This window comes from Cryptomeria japonica, chromosome 11 (genome assembly GCF_030272615.1).
Source record: "Cryptomeria japonica chromosome 11, Sugi_1.0, whole genome shotgun sequence".
Lineage (NCBI taxonomy): Eukaryota > Viridiplantae > Streptophyta > Pinopsida > Cupressales > Cupressaceae > Cryptomeria > Cryptomeria japonica.
The window spans coordinates 621,474,799-621,487,697 of NC_081415.1; the positions used below are offsets into that span (position 1 = coordinate 621,474,799).

The window sequence follows — 12,899 nt, forward strand, 5'->3', positions numbered from 1 at the left end:
TTCCACCTAGATCCACCACCTATCTTTCACCATTTGATAGAGGCTAACAATCTTGCATCTTTGGGTGATGAAGTCATGCGAGCCGTCGATCTTGCTGAACTTGCAGGGTCTTTAACACTTCATTTTCACTTCATTTTCGGCTTGAGCTTTTCGCCACTTCGTAGAGGGTGACTGGTGTGCATCTTCGGCTTGCGAAATCATGCCGACCGTTGATCTACTAGGAACCTACTCACTGGTTAATCTGCCCTTTGTATGCAAAATTTGCCTGCTTTGGGATATATGCCTATGTGGGGTCCATTTGTCACCATTTGTTGGCCTCCTCAGTCACCTTGGAAGCGCACCCACATGTGAGGGGTCCGCCTTGGGTGCCCATCAGTACCATCTGTCAAAATCCTTTGAGGTTTTCACACTATGAATGTGTGAAGCCTTACTTATAAATACCAAAAAAGTGCATCGCCCAGCCAATGTGGCATAATGCGTTTGAGCCTGGAAATGCATTTTGAAGGCTTTTAAAGGTGCCAATGTTTATTCGCTTAAGTTCTGAAAACCCTCATTTGCAAACTTCATTTTCCACGCAAGGCTCCCATCTTTGCACTTGGTGTTGATGACACCCTTCCAATGATGGTATATGTGTTCACAGATGCACCCAAGGTATGATCTACAATACGTAAGCAGTCATTTGTCTTCAAAAGGAAAAGAATCACACGTGGAAGCCTCTTCAAAAGGAAAATATTGTGATGCATACATCTAAAGTTTTGACCAATCCTCACTTGTCCCATTCAAATGTAAATGGTCTATTGCTGGATCATCCACCTTGTTCCATGGCCTCATTGTAAGTATGCTAGCAAAAAGAACATAGAGATCCTCTCCAGCACCTAATTTCACACTGTAGCGTCGTAAATTGTATGCACTCGCTAGGGTAGTACAATTTCACACCTAGTTTAGCACCCGCCTTAGTGCATTTTGCATTCTGCATTGCATTTCTCCTTAAGCACTTAATTAATCAAATTAATTAGGTCTAAGGTTCCATTTCATCATTCTTTACATCACAAAGTTGGGCCCTTTCACTAAAGCACGCCCTTCGCATTTTATTCCTTCAATGCATCACTTAATCAAAAACCCTAATTAAGTCCTATTCCGAATTTAGGGGCTTGGTTTCAGGGTCAAAACATCTCGAAATCACCTGTAACTTCGGGATTCTCTCTAAAATCATCATATCCGATGGCCCTGAAAATTTGGTGAAAAGTTGCCAGGACCGTGGCGCCCGGTGCACATGGTCCCGGACATTTTTCCTGAAATTTTAGGGGCGCGATCCAATCATGAAATAAAGCTTAACCCCAAGAAATTGGCGGGATATTCAATCTCTAGGTCAGCCAAAATACGAATTTACGATCTAGGGTTTCATACATAAAAGGCTCTCTTTCCTTATTTGAAGGGATCGGATTTTTGTTTTCAGGAACTTCATATGCAGCAAAAGAGTAGATCTTTGAGGACTTCAACATCTTACAACATCTTTCTATCAAGCATCTATCAAATTCATTCATCCTCTTAGGGCTTGGAAGACATTGAAGAACAATAGGAGATTACCGACTGAAGATTGCCTTGTACTCCTCCCTTGAGGGTTGGCTATGATTTTGTATTGTTTTCATGTCTTTGCATAAGCTTTGATACATCATTTATTCATGCTTTAAATCACATTTCATCTTGATTTAGAGCATTTACATTATCATTTGCAAGCAATTAGGGTTTACTTTCTAGGTTGCTCTAGTTTGCTTTCTTGCATTTTTTGACCTTGCACACACACTAGGTCTGCACACACAACATATTTTACAAAACAACTTGGCTATTCGTGGAGGTGGAAATCACCGAAGTGGGGGTTTGACTAAGGCAAAACCCTATATAGCCGCCCCTCCCCCTTTTTAGATATTATTGCAGGTTTCGGGATTCGGACGACGCCGCAAGATACAGATCTGGAGAGAGAAAGTTGGGACAGCACTCTGTGTGAAATTGCAGAGCAGGAGACCGGGATAGGGGCGCTGGGCGCCCTGGTCCCTGGGACAGAGGCGCTGGGCGCCTTGGTCCTCCGGACAGACAGTTTGCAGACAGTTTCCAGACAGTGTTTTAGGGTGTAGAACAGTGGTTTCCGGTGTAGTTTTCAGGACAGTGGCGCCGGCACCCCCGTCCTGAACATTTTCAGTCTGATTTTGACTCCGGGTACATATCTGCATTCTTATTTCATCCTTGTACTTACAGCTGTTCATTGTTTAATCTCAATTCTGCAATCTTGTTATTAGTTCATACTTGCATTTTGAGATTAGGGTTTGAACTTGCATTACTTGATCTTACAATTTCAACAAGGGAATAGGAATCCTAATAGATATCCCGTGGCTCTCTCTTTCACCAAAAGAAGTAGCCAATTGTGCGATATCTCTAGGCTCTTTCGTATTCCGTAATGTGTGTCAAAGAGTAGGATTAGGGTATGTTGACCTAGTCTCACTTTTTTTCACCACACATTTTGGTGAACCCGACGTGAATCCATCATTGCTTCCTCTTGCGTTACATTTGTTAGATCTAGATCTAGATTTAGTGTGTTTTCATTTCATTTTTATTAAAAGAGAAAAAGAAAAAAAAAAAAAAAAGAGTGTGTTTCTTTGCATTGGGTGTTTAAATTTTATGCAATCTTTTCAAAATGTCAGATTTTTATTTACAAAATGTTCATGCTTTTGATGATTATTATGAGTATAGCCAAGATGAATTAGATGAAGCTTTAGATGAGTTTTTAAACCCTAAGGATGCTAAACCTTCATTTTACCAAAAACTCATAAACCTTGTTACTATGCCATTTAGGTGTGGTGAGAAAGATAAGTCGAATGATTCCTCTCAAGGATACATTCCTATCAACTCTTCCCCTGAATCTAGTAACATGGTTGTTTTCAATAATCCCCTATATGAGGAGATGTCTCCTTTTGAATCAAAAAACAAACCTTTTAACCGATATGATCATGCTTTGTTGGATGATGCTCTTGATGACTTTGTGGCTTTGTCGAAACCTATAAACAAAAACAAGACCTCTAAATTGGTTAACATGATAAATTTGAATGAACATAATAAGCCTCTCTTTGAAGTCCAAGGTGCTTATCCTTCTCCTACCTTTCAAATTCCTAAATCACCCCTCCTTACTGTCCAAGGGAGGTATGATCATGATTCCTTTCGTACCCCGAATAAACCAATCATCACTGTACAAGGGAGAAAACCTATAAGTCCTTACAATTATGCTAAACAAATAACTAGAGAGAGTTATCATGAGGTTGCCCATACTTATCATACTAGAAATAATAGGCAACCTAATCCTCCTCCTGTTATTCCAATTTCCCTTCCTAATCCTCAACCAATTCTTCCTCAAGCTCCCCGTATTTCGCAAGTTATGGGTAAGGAATATGATCTCATAGAACAACTTAAAGCTACCCCTGCTAAGATATCCATATGGGATTTGATTCAAACTTCTTCTGCCTATCATGGAATGTTACAAGATGCCTTGAAAGATTTGAATGTTCCTCCACCGAACACATCTAGTAATATAGCATCTTTTGTTAACTCTGTGATGAATCCTAAAGCTCAAATTGTGTTTTCTCAAGATGAGTTGCCTACTAGTGAAATTCAACAACAATATGATCCCTTGATGATTGTGGTTGTCATGAAAGACACGGCTATAAGACGAACACTAGTAGATAATGGCTCTGGCCTCAATGTGTGTAGCATTAATCTATTGCATAAGATGAATGTGGATACGTCTCTTATGGAGCCTGACTCTCGTCCCATTCGTGGCTTTGACAATGTGGCTAAGACTTCATTAGGTATCATCACCTTACCTCTCATAGTGGGACCTGTTACTTTGCCTACTCCTATCCATGTTATGCCGGGAAATTTAACATATAACTTGTTATTAGGGAGGCCTTGGATTCACAGCATGCAAGCTGTCCCCTCTACGTTGCATAGACAAGTTAAATTCATTTATAACAATAAGACATACACTTTGATGGGTGATACTAATTTTCAAGCTTGTCTACAAACATCTAATTCCAAGGGAGAGTCTTCTAAGCCATCCTCATCTAGTAATGACTCTTTAAACAAGAAACCTATCGCTGAGTCTTCGCTCTCTGATGATCAAAATCCTTTGGATGAGCCTGGAACTCCTGAAGAAGATCCTTCTCGACTTGAAAATACACATAAAAAGGATTTTGATCCTGAGAAGGTCCTCGCAGAAGATGATTGGGGATCTCTTGATTTTAACCCTACCTTTGTGGGTGAATATAAGGTTCCTTCTAGAGAAATTAAAATTGAAAAGAAGGAAGAAGCTGAAAATCATAAAGTTGAAAAGAAAGAAGAAACTAAAAATCAATCAACCTTACCTAAATCTATGAGTAATAATTTTGTCGCTGCTTCTCAAACTGCTTCTCCTTACATCTATAATTATGAAGAGTTTGGTTCTTTGTCTTATGAAAAACCACCTTCTCTTCCTGAAATGGCTGATCGTTATGGTCATGGTTTTCGCATTTTTGCTAAGCATGGGTATCATGGAAAAGGTTGTGGTGCTCATGAACAAGGGATAAGAGTTCCTCTAGAGACTAATTTTCACAATTATGCCTTTGGACTTGGCTTTAATCCCTGTAGACGTACTAAAGCTTCTAAAAGCCCATGCATTAGTGTTAATACTATCTCTACATCTTTATCAATACAACATCCTGAGTATATTGATGGGGATCCTTCATGTGCCTGTGCTTTGGATATCTTCCCTACCGATGATGCTTTAGCTGAGTTCTTGGGAGCTTATGACACTCTTCCTCATTATCATCACAATAGGGGACTCCCTTATTGTTTGAACACCGAAGCCTATTCTAGAAAAGAGATTGATAATGATAAGATTGTGAAAGAATTCCCTCAGTTAAAGGATACTCCTCAACAAAAGGATACTCCTCAACAAAGTAATCTTCTCATAAGTGACACCATTGATGTTAAGATGGATCCTTGCAACAAAGAGAAAGTTATTAAAATTGGGAAATGTTTGGATGAAGAGGAACAGAAACAATATGAAGAACTATTGCATGAATTCCCTGAGATCTTTGCTTGGGCATATTCTGACACGCCTGGTATAGATCCTAAGATCGTTACTCATAATATTGTCTTAGTTCCTGACGCTAAGCCCGTGAAACAAAAGATTCAAAAAATGAATCCTAAGGTGGCTCTGCTTGTTAAAGCTGAGATTGAAAAACTATTGGAGGCTGGATTTATCCGCCCTATTGACTATTCCCCATGGATTTCAAATATTGTCGTTGTGGCTAAACCAGATAACAAAATAAGGATGTGTACCAACTTTCAGGATCTGAATAAGGCTTCTTTAAAAGACGATTTCCCCCTTCCAAACATTGACATGATAGTTGACTCTACGGCAGGACATGCCTTGCTATCCTTCATGGATGGTTTTTCAGGCTACAATCAAATTTTCATAAACCCTCAAGATCAATTCAAAACTGCTTTCACTACTCCTTGGGGTACGTTTTGTTGGATAATGATGCCTTTTGGACTTAAAAATGCCGGTGCAACTTATCAACGAGCGATGACCCTTATCTTTCATGATTATATGCATAAGATTTTAGAGGATTATGTTGATGATATTTTGGCCAAATCCTTTCTTCACATGGATCATGTTAATGTCCTTCATCAAATCTTTGAAAGAATTCGTAAATATCACATGCACTTGAATCCCCGAAAATGTGTTTTTGGTGTGGATAGTGGAAAACTATTAGGGTTCATAGTTTCGCATCGTGGGATTGAGGTGGATACTAAGAAAATAGATGCTATTGTTAACATGCCACCTCCTCGAAATGTGTCTCAACTTAAAAGCTTACAAGGAAAGATTCAAGCTATTCGTAGGTTTGTGTCTCAACTTGCGGATCGTACCTTTCCTTTTACTCAACTTCTTAAAAAGGATATCACTTTTCAATAGAATGAGGTTTGTCAGCAAGCATTTGAAGATTTAAAAGTGTATTTGGCTAGTCCTTCTATTCTTCAACCGGCCGAACCTTCTAAACCCTTTCTTTTGTATACAGCTGCTTCTTCTCATGTTCTCGCAGCATTCTTAGCACAACATGATAAAGATGGTAAGGAATGTCCGGTTTATTACATAAGTCGTACCTTACTCGATTATGAGACCCGATATTCTGCGATAGAAAGACAATGCTTGGCCGTGGTGTTTGCGAATCAGAAATTGAGACATTATCTTTTAAATTTAGAAGTCCACGTCATGGTTAAGTTTGATCCTTTGAAGCATCTTTTCTCTAAAACTGATTTATCAAGACGTCTAGCTAAGTGGGTTATGATGTTAACTGAATTTGACCTTAAATTTGTTTCACAAAGAGCAATTAAAGGACAAGCGTTGACCGATCACTTGGTTGAGGCCCCTTCGCCTTTCTCCTTCCCTAACCCTGAGTCCTTTCCTGATGACTTCACTCTTTCTATAGAGAAAGATGAAACTTGGGAGTTATACTTTGATGGCTCTAAGTGTCGTACGGGATCGGGGGCAGGTGTTGTTCTGATTTCGCCTACAAAGAAGTCCATTCCTTTATCATATCGTCTAAATTTCCTGTGTACCAATAACATTGCTGAGTATGAGGCTCTTATAGAAGGAATAAAAGCAGCCTTAGCTCTGAATATAAAACACATACATATCTATGGAGATTCGCATTTGATTATAAGACAAGTAACAGGAATATATCAAGCAAAACAAGACAAATTATCACAATATAAAGATCTTGCTATCTCTTTATTACAAAATTTTGATTCTTATACCATGGATCCCATTCCTCGAAAAGATAATCGGCATGCGGATGCAATGGCATGTGTGGCTTCTCTAGTATCTTTAGAAGACCCTATGGTCGATCTTAATTTCGTTATTCACAATCTTATTTCTCTGGCTATTGAAGATGATTCTAGCTTGATAACATGTTGTGACTTTGTAGACTCAAATGAATGGTTCTCGCATATCATAAGATATTTGACCGATGGTACCTTTCCTGATTCCGCTAATAGGAACACTAGGGCTAGAATCCGCAAGCTGTCTGCTAGATATATCATCCTTTCTAATGTCCTTTATCAAAGGGGTTATGATGGTCTTCTCCTTCGTTGTCTTAACAAGTCAGAAATCCCCGTTGCTCTTGAAGAAGCACATTCAGGTGCCTGTGGGGGGCATTTTGAGGGCAAATCCCTGGTTCATAGGTTGCTTCGTATGGGATACTATTGGCAAACTATGCAGAAGGATTCCTTTTCATTTGTTAAAAAATGTCATCAATGTCAACAACACAATAATCTGATTCATGCTCCGGCCCAAGAACTTCGTTCTCAAGTAGCTTCTTGGCCTTTCTCCGCATGGGGTTTGGATCTTATTGGAAAAATTTCTCCTCCTTCATCTCAAGGACACACCTTCATTATAACTGCAACAGATTAATTTACGAAGTGGGTAGAAGCTATTTCTCTTCGCTCTACTACTGCTGAAGTGATTTGTCAATTTCTTCTAGAAAACATGATTTCTCGATTTGGGATACCTTCCACTATTATCTCAGATAATGGGACATCGTTTAAAAACAAGGATGTGAAGAAATTCCTCGAGAAGTATCATATCAAACATCGATTTTCTACACCATATTATCCTCAATCAAATGGCCAAGCCGAATCATCCAATAAGATAATTGAACAAATTCTTCGTAAAACCGTGAATAAGCATGGTAAGGATTGGAGTAACCAGCTGATCTATGCTCTTTGGGCCTACCGAACGAGTGTACGAATTGCTACGGGAACTACTCCTTATAATCTTGTTTATGGTGCTGATGCTATTATGCCCTTAGAATTAGAGATTCCATCACTTAGGGTTTCTCTCAAAGGTATAGTAGATGATGACTCTTATAGGGAACAACAACTTCAACAGCTTGAGATGCTTGATGAACAACGCATAAACGCTCTTGAGCATATTCAAGCGTATCAAAAAATTCTACAACGAAGCTATAATGACAAGGTTATTCAACGTTCCTTCTCAGTAGGTGACTTAGTCCTTTATGAGAATCAGCGCAATGTGAATGCCTTGCCTGTAGAAAAGGGAAAATTCAGTCCTAATTGGCTTGGACCATACATCGTTATTGAGGATTATGGATCAGGTGCTTACAAAATAGCGGATGTAGATGGTACACCTCTTAAAGAACCTATAAATGCTATGCACTTGCATAGATATTATGCTTAATTCTTCATTCTTCATCTATCTTCTTTTTCAATTCTTCAACATTGGATAATATGTTAGTATCTCTTAATTAAAGCAAAATAGAATTAAATGTTATGTTGTTTAATCTATATTGCTTCGTTCCTGACAAGCGTGTCTCCTTACTTTATAGTTTGTCTTGAATTCATTAATGTAAATTGTAAAAGGTTTACATTTCTCATTATGCTAGCATATTATACAATGTCTTTATGTATTAAGCAGAATCGTATCATGTTGTGTTTAAATTCATAATTAAATCACATTAGTTATATGATTCTTAGGCTTAATGCATATTTCTTCCTTATCATCAATGTAGTACTTGATTAAACATTTTAATTAAGTCACACATGTATCAATTTAATCATGGAGCATTGAGAAGTCAATCACATGGAAATTAAATTCTGAACATACATGTACATTTACCAAATGTATTAGATTTAATCAAAACAAAATATACATTGTTTTAAGCATTAAAGATAACACATTTGAGACAAAAGAGAAGCATGTATATATACATATATATGTGTGGATTGTATACAAATCTAGGTCACTGTACATCCAAAATGTGACCTCTCTTTTACATCATAAAATCATCTCCTATCCCTAGGGCTAGTGGCTGGAGAGTGTCGACTGGACGCTCCCTCCTGATCTGGCCGTGAAGGTGGACCCATGGGTGTGTAGCGTGATACAGATCGTGAGTGACTCTGAGAGGAACTCCTACGATCCCTGTCCATAAGGATCGCGCGATAGGTGGTAGCCTCGGTCTGAGCCGCTGCTAGATCTTGCCGCGCCTACTGGAGGTCCTCTGATAGGACTCTCTCTCTCTACCGCACCTTCTGAAGGTCCTCTGATAGGGCTCTCTCTCTCTGCTGCGCCTGCTGAAGGTCCTCTGATAGGACTCTCTCTCTCTCCCTCCATATATCTACCTGTACTCAGAATGGGAAAAACAAATCCCCATGTCGACCCGCATTCCCCTGAGGCCTATAGGCAATCTGTGAGGAACTGGGGATCTGTGCTATCATGGAAATGTCTGTCATTGCCTGCTGAATCAAGGAACGCCATTCCTGCACATTAGCTGTGGCAGTAGAACAGATTTTTGTTAGTACCATTCTATGTCATCAAAACATTAATCAATCAATATAAACCTACTATACCTGGATCTCCCTCGCACCAGTAGGGATCATGATATGGTAGTATCTGCGACTGAGAACCGCTAGACTCCCCTCGCTCATACACTCTATCCACGATGGGTGTAGGCTAGATGGTACTAGTGATAGGTCTCCGTATCACCTCCTGTTCCCCCTGTTGGGGAATAAGAGGTGGATCCAGAGCTATGGTATCATCTCCTGAATGGTGGGGAGCTGCATCTGACTCCTCCTCATCATCTCGATCCTCCTCCTTGTCGTCCTCCTCATCATCATCATCCTCGTCCTCATCCCCATCATCACCTGCATCCTCCTCGTCCTCCTCTCTATCTGCATCCTCATCCTCCTCCTCCCCGTCACTGGGCTGATCGCCTGTAGGTGGATCAGGATCTCCCGCCTCCTCATGACCCTCTCCCTCCTCTGGCTCCTCTGACCTGGATCCCTCATCCTCGTCTCGGTCTCCATGTCTCCATGGGCCTGGATAGCTTGTCGGATGATCTGGTGGAAAGATAGGACCTGGATATGATCTCATGAACCATGAAACATATCTACGCTGTGCTCCAGGCTTTGCAGAATAGTCGGTGACTACATCCTGATCAGATCCCTCTAAGTCTGTCATCTCAATATCATCTACCATCGGTCTCGCTACTGCTCCAGGTCTAGGAAGGACCCGTGAGTGTCGAGTATAGATGGGTACATCAGCTGGAACACACTACTCTAGTCCGAACTGCCTCCGTACTTGGTCAAAGTAGAAAGGGACTATGATGTGTGCATATCGTCCTCGCAGTAGGTGGTTCCTCTGTAGACATGCTAACTGTCTCTCCATACCATCCCATCTGTGCATCAGTAGGTGAGGTCTCCACACTATCACCTCGGATGTCAGTCTATCAACAATCACTCTCCAATACAACAAATCGCCAAATCTCCACTCTCTGGTAAGTGGATAAGCGAACACCCTAGGTCGCCCACTCGCTGTACTCAGTGGAAAGCCGACGGGCCTGGTGCATGTGAAATGCTCTAAAATCCACACCTGTAGAAGTGTGCATGTCATCAAACTGCAACCCTATCCGAATATATACTCCTCAAGGTCATGATAGAGATGTGCAAGCATACTCCGACCCCATGCATACACTCTCCTGTGTCTCTCCATCGCTCTGATACACCATGTGAGGCCCCCATGCATGTGTGTCCCTCGCCCATTAGGGCAGACAACTAGTGCTATGATAGCTATCATAAGGTGTCTCAGAAGTGGTACCTCCCCTGTAGGATGTAAGAGCCAGCTGACCATGATGCGACCTCTCGTCTTGCTCGGCATGGCTCTCCCTATGCAATACACCTGCTCTCTTTGATGATACTCCGCTGACCGATCGGTCGCGTATGTAACTGTCGCTCCTCTGATAGGAAGATGAATTATACGGTACACATCCTCGAGTGTGATCGTCAGCTCTCCTACTAGAAGGTGAAAGGTGCATGTGTCAGGATCCCATCGCTCCATCAAGGCCATCAGCATCGCAGGATGAAAGCGAATGGCCGACATCAGAATCATGTACCACAATCCTACAATAGATAGAGTGTCTCTCTCTAACTGAGTCAGCCGCGGAATCTGATCTCGCAAAGTGCAAAGAATATGTCCCGCTGTGTTCTCTCTCATGTACGGGAGACCCTGCAACACGAAAACATGACGATAATTAGTACTCGATCATCAAAATCGCAAATGCAAACTGTCGCACATCGTATGCAAGCCCCGAACCTCTCGCCAGGCCCTGATTGGGGACCATGGCGCCCTGTCAGGGACCATGGCGCCCTGAGGGGACCATGGCGCCCCTATCAGGGACCATGGTGCCCTGGGGGGACCAGGGTGCCCCTCAGGGACCATGGTGCCCTGGGTGGGCCCCAGTCAGCCTTCGAGGCCCGCATACGATCACGAAAAAGTCAAACATGCGAAAAATCAAAAGTCAAACGTTCAGTCAACTCACCTCGTCCAGTGGCTCGTCATCGATCACGGCCTGGCGCAGGCTCTCAATCCTCGTAGGACGCTCCAGTCGTCGTGAAGGCATGATGATGGCTAGGTGGGCTCTGCTACACTGAATAGTATCCTAAAATCGACAAAGTGACGAATACAAGTGTCACTTTCGAAGTATATACTCTTGTTCGTTTATTCTTACTTTGTGAAACCCTAATTTTTCCTCTGTCATTCATTGTATCATAACTTGAGTTTGGGAGATGCGATTTTCGAGCCATTCGTTGCGTTGGAATCGTATTTTCCTTCTCTTACTCCCGGGATGTTCCAAAAAAGTGCTCTGATGAAGCCTATTTCGCGAACACCCCTCATCAACACTCTCTTACACAATTTGTCACAAGTAAATATGCTACCCTGTTTCACCTCCCTAAATAAGCAAGTCGAAACAGGGGGGGGCATACAGCTACTCACAGATTTCATCACTTTCCCTAGTAAGCATTAGGTGATTTTGTGATCTAACATTTGTTTTGTAGGGTGCGGTTCCTAACTGTGTACTGCAGATACCGCTGGGGGCTTCGTCCGACAACTTATGGATATATCCTTTTTTCAAATGATGTTTACTTTTCTGTACTTTAGCTTGCATATGCACGTAGTACTCATATGACCGCTAAAGTGGGGGCTAAATGTAGGATCGTAAATTGTACGCACTCGCTAGGGTGGTACAATTTCACACCTAGTTTAGCACCCGTCTTAGTGCATTTTGCATTCTGCATTGCATTTCTCCTTAAGCACTTAATTAATCAAATTAATTAGGTCTAAGGTTCCATTTCATCATTCTTTACATCACAAAGTTGGGCCCTTTCACTAAAGCACGCCCTTCGCATTTTATTCCTTCAATGCATCACTTAATGAAAAACCCTAATTAAGTCCTATTCCGAATTTGGGGGCTTGGTTTTGGGGTCAAAACATCTCGAAATCACCTATAACTTCGGGATTCTCTCTAAAATCATCATATCCGACGGCCCTGAAAATTTGGTGAAAAGTTGTCGGGACCGTGGCGCCCGGTGCACATGGTCCCGGACATTTTTCCCGAAATTTTAGGGGCGTGATCCAATCATGAAATAAAGCTTAACCCCAAGAAATTGGCAGGATATTCAATCTCTAGGTCGGCCAAAATACGAATTTACGATCTAGGGTTTCATACATAAAAGGCTCTCTTTCCTCATTTGAAGGGATTGGATTTTTGTTTTCAGGAACTTCATATGCAGCGAAAGAGCAGATCTTTGAGGACTTCAACATCTTACAACATCTTTCTATCAAGCATCTATCAAATTCATTCATCCTCTTAGGGCTTGGAAGACATTGAAGAACAATAGGAGATTACCGACTGAAGATTGGCTTGTACTCCTCCCTTGAGGGTTGGGTATGATTTTGTATTGTTTTCATGTCTTTGCATAAGCTTTGATACATCATTTATTCATGCTTTAAATCA

At 41.3% G+C, this 12,899-nt stretch overlaps 1 pseudogene; it reads right to left on the reverse strand.

The window, feature by feature from the left end:
- Positions 1-563: 563 nt before the first annotated feature.
- The window catches only part of LOC131063065 (putative ABC1 protein At2g40090), an 86,115-nt pseudogene continuing 73,779 nt past the window's right edge, over positions 564-12,899 (reverse strand).